General features: G+C 53.8%; 1 long non-coding RNA gene across 3 annotated transcripts; it reads right to left on the bottom strand.

The window, feature by feature from the left end:
* Positions 1-301: 301 nt before the first annotated feature.
* Positions 302-8,238, bottom strand: LOC309490384. Of its 3 annotated transcripts, XR_014202679.1 has the most exons (4): positions 8,102-8,238; positions 7,942-8,029; positions 7,784-7,873; positions 802-910 (listed from the first exon to the last, which is right to left on the bottom strand). It is a non-coding gene; the product is annotated as an uncharacterized lncRNA (long non-coding RNA). The 3 variants fall into 3 exon arrangements; XR_014202680.1 differs by lacking the exons at positions 7,942-8,029; positions 8,102-8,238 and adding an exon at positions 302-431 and having other exon boundaries at positions 500-910; positions 7,784-7,845; XR_014202678.1 differs by having other exon boundaries at positions 7,784-8,029.
* Between the last annotated feature and the right edge of the window lie 538 nt (positions 8,239-8,776).

Genomic DNA, 8,776 nt, shown 5'->3' with positions numbered 1-8,776 from the left:
CACATGGTTTGTGTGATGGAGTGAGGTTTATCGTGTGGAGAAGTATTAATAGTCTGCTGTGCACTCTCCTCTATAGTCTTTCACCCGCTGTTTCTGAACAGGGTTTGTCACATCAAGCGCCCAACTTACTATTCGAGACAGCCTCGCTCTGTTAATGCTGCCGATCTATTAATTCCTGTTACATTGTTGCAGCGTACAGCTGAACTGGAGCGTCTTGTTTAAAGTGTCCTCTTCGTCTGGTGGTCTCCACATGTCCCATTGAAAGTCGCTGTCCTGTTCGGAAAAGGAAAAGGTATTTGAATGAACGTTTGATACACTGTTGAACAGTTAAACCCTGCTACCTGGTTACAGTGCACAGCCGAAGTGGAGTGTCCCGCTCAAGTGTCCTCTTCGTCTGGTGGTCTCCACATGTCCCATTGAAAGTCGCTGTCCTGTTCGGAAAAGGAAAAGGTATTTGAATGAACGTTTGATACGCTGTTGAACAGTTAAATCCTGTTACCTGGTTACAGTGCACAGCCGAAGAGGAGTGTCCCGCTCAAGTGTCCTCTTCGTCTGGTGGTCTCTACATGTCCCATTGAAGGCTTGTCCTGTTCAGAAAGAGAGAGAAGGTATTGTAATTGAAACGTTCCATATGCTGTTGGGAAGTTGAATCCTGTTACCTGGTTACAGTGTACAGTTAAGTGGAGTGTCTCCCTCGAAGTGTCCTCTCCGTCTGGTGGTCCCCACCTGTCTCCACTGGAAGCCTCCGCCCTGTACAGAACGAGAGAAGGTATTGCAGCCGACTGTTTCATCTACTGTTGAATGGTTGAATCCTGTTGAAGTGTTACAGTGTACAGCTGAAGCGGAGCGACTCGCTTAAAGCATCCTTCCTGCCTGGTGGTCTTCACTCGCTCCAACGAAAGCTCCTGTCCTGTGTAGGAAGAGAGAAGGTATTTCAACTGAACGTTCGTAGGTTGTTGAATAGTTAAACCCTGTTACCTGGTTACAGCGCACTGTTGAAGTGGAGTGTCTTGCTCAAAGTGTCCTCCCCGTCTGGTGGTCTCCACATGCCCCATCGAAGCCCCCGTCCTGTTCAGAAAGAGAGAAGTATTCTTGTCAAGTGTTCGCATACTGTTGACTGACGAACCCTGTTGTATCGTTGCAGTGCACAGCAAAGAGGGAGTGTCTCACTTAAAGTGTCCTCTGGCCTGGTGGCCCTCCGTGCTCACGTTACAAGCGGCCGCCGCTGTTGAGAAGGAAAGCGAATAGCTGTGGTACTTACCTCGATCGAAGTGTCGTCCGGTTGTTCAAGGTTCTCTCCCGTCCCGGCTCGAGGTCCCCGTCCCACTTGGCGTGGCCCAGAGGACATCTGTCGGAATATACTCACCTGTTTCTCCTCCTGGCCCGGCCCGCTCGCCACCCTGTGATCCGTCCGAGTTGAGACCATCACTCTCTGGATACTTACCTCGGGGCAGCACCCGGGGCCAGCTCCATTCTCGCCGTGAGTACTTACCCAGTGACCTACCTGACGGTGTGAGTCCCCCTCCGATCCCTCTTCAACGAGCTGCAGGGCTGTCACGAGCGTCCCGTCCTCCTTGGCCCAGGAGGGGCCATCGAATTGCCACTGGCGACCAGAAGGAAGATTTTAATTAGGACTTTTCAAATTTTGCTTTTAACTCAAAGAAATTGTTATTCCTTACTCCTCTTGTCCGTCTTGTTCCTTGGCACGCTCCTCGAGGTGGTACCCGGTCTCCAGGGGTGGGTGCAGTCTGGCTCGGCCCACCCCGACCTGTGACAGAACTTGGCGTAGTCGGCAGGGTTACCGCCTCGAGTGGAGCGATCAAGGACCTAAATGGCAGAGGAAGAAGAGCTAGTGGCTCGGCAGCCGGTTATGCCTTTCTTTATGGGGGCTCCGTGGGCCCAGAAGTACGGTGGTCCGGGGTCGGAATTAAGTCTGTCAGCATGGAAGGCCCAGGTGGAATACCTGGCAGGGCTCCAAGGGCTAAATGCCCTGCAGAAGGTACAGTTCGTGTTAAATTCATTAGAGGGAGAAGCAAGAAGAGAAGTACAGGCAGCACCGGAAGCAACCCGCACCACAGTTCGAGCCATCTTTGATTTCCTCACGGTACAATACGGAGACACCACCCCGGTAGCTGTCCTGAGAACACAATTCTTTAATTGTAGACAAGGGCCTCGACAAACTGTTCGGCCATTCGCGTTGCAACTGAGGGAACAGTTTACCAGGCTAAGGGGGAGACAGGAACACGGCCTGGGCGACGAGGAGACCCTATGGCGAGATCAGTTCCTGTTAGGATTACGGGAGGGCCCTGTGCGTCAGAGTCTGCGGGTGCAACTGAGACGGGATTCTGACCTCACGTTCGAAGAATTGCGGCGAGAGGCTCTAGCCCTTGAGCGTGATCACACCGAAGGTGTGGATCCTCCCAGCTGTCTGGCTGCGAACGCTGTTAGTGGGCCTTCGGCCCCTGCAACTTCAGATTGGAAGCATGCCCTCCGGGAAGAATTGAAAAGGGATATCCGTGAACAAATGTCTGATTTGTCCAAGTCTGTCATCGAAGAACTCCACCGAGAACGCCTCCATTCACTTCCTGCACCGCGGGAGCGGGCCTACTCTGACGGGAATCGCCCTCCAGAGTGTCGTTTTGCCCGAACTATGGGTCCCCGATTCCAGTGGGACGAACAGGGGCGTCCCATCTGTAACGGTTGTGGAGAAGCTGGACATTACATCCGTCAGTGCCCTTCCAGACGCGCTTCACAAGGGGGTTTTTAGAGTCTCCGGCCACTGTGGGTCAAGTGGTCGGGACCCCCTTTTCAGACCCTCCTTCTCCTGGACTGTCTAAAGAACGCCTGGTGGGCTGCTGTCCAGTTATCACGGTTCGAGTCAATAACAAGAAGGTACAATGTTTGTTGGACACGGGATCGCAAGTCACTCTGTTTGCGGAGAGCCTAGTTCAGGAACTATTCGGCACCCAGGGCCGGCCGACGACTGAGGCCCCCTGGTTAACTCTGCGGGGGGCCAATGGGCTCGACATCCCGTATGTGGGATATGTGGTGGCAGACCTAGAAATCCACGGTATGGTTGTACCCCAGAAGGGAGTGGTGGTGGTTCGTGACGTGTGTCTGGGGTCTCATCGCGCCCTATTGGGCATGAATGTCATCTCCGAATGCTGGGAAGAGCTGTTCCAGAGTGGGCCTGCCCGAGCAACTGCGACACCTGAGAGCAGAGAATGGGAGCGTATTCGAGCGGACTGTCGACGAGTTTGCCTGGCCGAGCAACAGGAGGACCGGGAGAGCACTGGGAGAGTGGCTTGCCGCTATGCTTTGTCCATTCCGGCACGGAGCGAGGCGATGGTCTGGGTCAGGGTGCCCCCTAGACTTTACCACCCGGAGGAGTGGGTGCTGGTGGAACCACACAACGATGGTCCTAAGGTGGAGGTGGCCAGAGGACTGGCATCCGTCCAAGGAGGCCGAATCCGGGTGAGAGTCCGGAACATGAATTCTTTCCCGATCCAGCTGTATCGTCATCAGTGTTTAGCCCGAGTTATCTCGGTGAAACCCCGGCAAGTACAAGAGCCAGGAGAAGTCAAGTTCAATCAAGTAGGCCCAACTGTAGTGGAGGTTGCTTTGGTGCAGACAGGGATACACCACAGAGAGGCTGGAGAAGGACTGCCGGCCCACCTTGGAGGTGAGTCCCTACGGGGAGAAGGGCTGGAGGAGGATCAGACGAGGCGGCTTAAGGATTTCCTATCTAAATGGCCACAGTTGTTCTCCACCCATGATGAGGACTATGGGTGTACTAACATCGTTAAGCATCAAATTCCCACTGGAGAGGCCACACCCAGTAGAGAGCGCTACCGACCGGTGCCCCCGACATTGTATTCTGAGGTTCGTGCTCTGTTGCGAGGGATGTTGGATAGAGGGATTATCCGCGAGAGCAGCAGCCCTTGGGCGGCCCCGATCGTTCTGGTGAGGAAGAAGACAGGTGCATGGAGATTCTGTGTGGATTATCGGAAGTTGAACCTAGTGACGAAGCGGGATGCTTTCCCATTGCCTTGAGTCGAGGATTCCCTTACGAGCCTCACACGGGCGGCCTGGTATTCCACACTGGACTTGGCGAGCGGTTACTGGCAGGTACAGGTGGACGAGCGGGACCGGGAGAAGACGGCCTTTACGACCCCCTTTGGGTTATATGAGTGGGACCGGATGCCGTTCGGCCTGTGCAACGCTCCTGCCACGTTCCAACGACTAATGCAGCGCTGTTTAGGGAGCCAGCTGATGGATACCACCCTGGTGTACCTGGATGACGTGATCATTTATTCCCCCGATTTTGAGTCTCACCTTCAGCATCTTGAGCAAGTGTTCCGCTCCCTGGAAAAGTATGGGCTGAAACTCCAACCGGATAAATGCCAGCTCTTCCGGAAGGAGGTAAAGTTTTTGGGCCATATTGTGAGCGCTGCAGGAATCGCTGTGGACCCAGAGAAAGTGTCGGCCGTACAGGGGTGGGCGGCCCCAAAGACCGTGCGCCAGGTTCGATCCTTCCTCGGCTTCGTGGGGTACTACAGGAGATTCATTAAAGATTTCTCTAAGATTGCCAAACCCATGAACCAGTTGCTGGGTGGAACGGGACATGCCAGGGGCCGAGGGTCCCCAGCGATTCAGTGGAGTCCGGCCTGCGAGACTGCCTTTCAGAGGCTTAAACAAGAGTTGTTACAAGCACCCATTCTGGCATACGCCGATTTCACACAGCCCTTCATTCTTTACACGGACGCTAGTCATCTGGGCTTGGGGGCTGTCTTAGCCCAGAAACAACAGGAGGAGGAGAGAGTGATCGCTTATGCTAGTCGGAGTCTACACCCTGCGGAGAGAAACGATGCCAACTATAGTTCCTTTAAGCTCGAGTTACTGGCCATGAAGTGGGCGCTCAGTGAGAAGTTCAAGGATTACCTATGGGGAGCAAAGGTAACCGTGGTGACCGATAACAACCCGCTGGTACACCTGCAAACCGCCAAGCTGGGGGCGGTAGAACAGAGGTGGGTGGCGCAATTGGCCAACTTTGAGTACCAGCTTCAGTACCGGCCGGGAAGGGAACATACCAACGCTGACGTGCTGTCTAGGTGGCCTGAAGGAGGGTCGGAGGATCCGAGATCCATGCTGGAGGCAGATCGCGACGAGGGGATGATGGTGGGCATTGTGGAGGCACCGGGGCAACTACCGGAGGAGCCACCTGCAAGTTGGGGATGGGATCCACAGCGCTGGAGGATGTGGCAGGACGAGGATGAGAACCTGTCAGTGGTCCGGGTCTGGTTGGAGCAGGACAAGTGGCCGGAGGGTGCGGAACGCCGGGCTCAAGCCCAAATTGTGAGGGCCCTGCTGGGCCAGAAGGAGAGGCTCCATCTGAAGGAGGGGGTGATTTGTCGGTCCCTCCAGGATACACACTTGGGTGACCCGGTTTGTCAGGTAGTGGTTCCCGAGGGGAGGTGTCACGCTTTGCTGGAAGCTTACCACACCAGGCTTGGTCATCAAGGGCAGGAGAGGACGATGGCACTCCTGCGACGCCACTTCTACTGGCCTGGGATGGAGGGGACTACGAGGGCCTACTTGCGGGGCTGTCCGCGCTGTACTCTGTTTAAAGCCAGGAAGGAGCCTCGAGCTCCAATGGTCCCCATTCGAGCCAAAGCACCGATGCATATCATCGCTATGGACTATCTGACGCTGGGTAGGCCGGTCGACCGTATCCAGAACATCTTAGTGATTACAGACCTTTTCACGAAATATGCCTGGGCCATCCCAACTCTGGACCAGACCGCCATCACTACCGCTAATGCCTTGTGGAGGTATGTCATCCAGCCCTTCGGGTGCCCTGAAGTGTTCCATTCGGATCAAGGACCCAATTTCGAATCCAGGGTAGTACGTGAGTTGTGTCAATTGTATGGATGTAAGAAGACTCATACGACGCCCTATCATCCTCAGGGGAACGGAGGGTGTGAGAGGTTTAACCAGACGCTGATTGGTCTTTTGGGGACCTTGGAAGGTGACCAACAGGGACACTGGGTGGATAACCTCCCGGCGATGGTACAGGCATATAATAACAGCATTCATAGTACGACCGGCTACGCACCAACTTACCTGATGTTCGGAAGGCATGTGAGGCTACCAGTGGACCTACTGCTGGGGACTGCGGCGGCTGAAGAAGGAGGCAGCGTAACGGGGTGGGTGACCAGACACCATCAACGCCTCCAACTGGCCTATGAACGGGTCTCAGACCGAATCAACCAAACCGCAGCCAAGAATAAGAGGTTGTATGACCGTACGGCACGAAGTGCACCACTACTGCCTGGTGAGAGAGTTCTAGTTCGAGACAACCGACGACAAGGAAAGGGTAAGCTCAGTGATCGGTGGGAGCCCCAGCCGTATGTGATCCAACGACAGCCGCGCCTCGATCAGCCTGTGTATGCCATCCGTCCCGAAGGGAGAGCAGGGCCGGAGCGGGTGCTCCACCGCAACCTGATGCGCCCTTGTCCAAACTACCCCAAACCAGCTGTAGAGAGACCGCTTACTGAGCCAGTGTGGATGCCTCCCGTGGTGGGATGGGCTGTGGTCCCTCAGAGAGTGGCCCGAGGAACCGAATTCCCCGCCAAGACGGTCCCAAAGGGAGAACCGGGGACAACCCCCAGCCAGGTATGGAGATTGGGTATCCGGATCCCGTTCTAGGGACTAGAACGGTTTGGCAGGGGGGTGTGTCACGGGGTGACAAAAATAATTAGAAAAGAGATTAAAAACCCTTGTGAATACAGTGCTATTTGGAGACCTCCTGTGGATGCCCGTCTCATTACACCGCAAATCTGTTGCTATGGCAGCGAGGCTAATGGCCCAATTGACCGCAGGTGTGGAGTAATTAACAGAGAGCGTTGGGACAGGAACACAGATTCAGATGGGGCTTTAAAAAGAGAGAGGAAGCAGACTGCTGTGTGGTTCTCCTCCCGTGAGGGTGGTTCTCTTTTCGTGAGATACTGTGTTCTTTTCGGCGGGTTGTTTGGATTTGAGGCTGGGCTGTGAAATGAGCGAAGACTGAAGCTGAGAAATGGACAGAGGAGAGTGAAGTGTTTGTCAACAGAAACCCAAGGAATATTGTCAGCGGTGGGAAAGACGCAAAGTGATGAGTATCAGATCCGTTGTTTATATGCACTAACACTGAAGTGGTGTTGAGAGTTTGGAAAGTGTGTGGCACAAGTGAACCAGTACACCGAGTGAATTGTTGATCTGTCTCTAACTTTGTCCTCCCCTTGCTGGAGGTGATGATTGCTGTACCCGTTTTCTGCTGTCTCTGGAGAGAAGTTGAGCCCTTGTGAGAGACGAGCGTTTATCCGGTGGGAGAAAGACCGGTGGGCGAGTGCTGGCCCGAATGCACGGTGTGCGAGTGGAATGCAGTGCCTGAAGTGACAATTCACATGGTTTGTGTGATGGAGTGAGGTTTATCGTGTGGAGAAGTATTAATAGTCTGCTGTGCACTCTCCTCTATAGTCTTTCACCCGCTGTTTCTGAACAGGGTTTGTCACATCAAGCGCCCAACTTACTATTCGAGACAGCCTCGCTCTGTTAATGCTGCCGATCTATTAATTCTTGTTACATTGTTGCAGCGTACAGCTGAACTGGAGCGTCTTGTTTAAAGTGTCCTCTTCGTCTGGTGGTCTCCACATGTCCCATTGAAAGTCGCTGTCCTGTTCGGAAAAGGAAAAGGTATTTGAATGAACGTTTGATACACTGTTGAACAGTTAAACCCTGCTACCTGGTTACAGTGCACAGCCGAAGTGGAGTGTCCCGCTCAAGTGTCCTCTTCGTCTGGTGGTCTCCACATGTCCCATTGAAAGTCGCTGTCCTGTTCGGAAAAGGAAAAGGTATTTGAATGAACGTTTGATACGCTGTTGAACAGTTAAATCCTGTTACCTGGTTACAGTGCACAGCCGAAGAGGAGTGTCCCGCTCAAGTGTCCTCTTCGTCTGGTGGTCTCTACATGTCCCATTGAAGGCTTGTCCTGTTCAGAAAGAGAGAGAAGGTATTGTAATTGAAACGTTCCATATGCTGTTGGGAAGTTGAATCCTGTTACCTGGTTACAGTGTACAGTTAAGTGGAGTGTCTCCCTCGAAGTGTCCTCTCCGTCTGGTGGTCCCCACCTGTCTCCACTGGAAGCCTCCGCCCTGTACAGAACGAGAGAAGGTATTGCAGCCGACTGTTTCATCTACTGTTGAATGGTTGAATCCTGTTGAAGTGTTACAGTGTACAGCTGAAGCGGAGCGACTCGCTTAAAGCATCCTTCCTGCCTGGTGGTCTTCACTCGCTCCAACGAAAGCTCCTGTCCTGTGTAGGAAGAGAGAAGGTATTTCAACTGAACGTTCGTAGGTTGTTGAATAGTTAAACCCTGTTACCTGGTTACAGCGCACTGTTGAAGTGGAGTGTCTTGCTCAAAGTGTCCTCCCCGTCTGGTGGTCTCCACATGCCCCATCGAAGCCCCCGTCCTGTTCAGAAAGAGAGAAGTATTCTTGTCAAGTGTTCGCATACTGTTGACTGACGAACCCTGTTGTATCGTTGCAGTGCACAGCAAAGAGGGAGTGTCTCACTTAAAGTGTCCTCTGGCCTGGTGGCCCTCCGTGCTCACGTTACAAGCGGCCGCCGCTGTTGAGAAGGAAAGCGAATAGCTGTGGTACTTACCTCGATCGAAGTGTCGTCCGGTTGTTCAAGGTTCTCTCCCGTCCCGGCTCGAGGTCCCCGTCCCACTTGGCGT

This window comes from Leuciscus leuciscus (genome assembly GCF_965113295.1).
Source record: "Leuciscus leuciscus genome assembly, chromosome: 25".
In the NCBI taxonomy this organism is placed as follows: domain Eukaryota; kingdom Metazoa; phylum Chordata; class Actinopteri; order Cypriniformes; family Leuciscidae; genus Leuciscus; species Leuciscus leuciscus.
The sequence above is the reverse complement of the archived record's forward strand: the minus strand, read 5'-3'. Positions and strand labels throughout refer to the sequence as shown.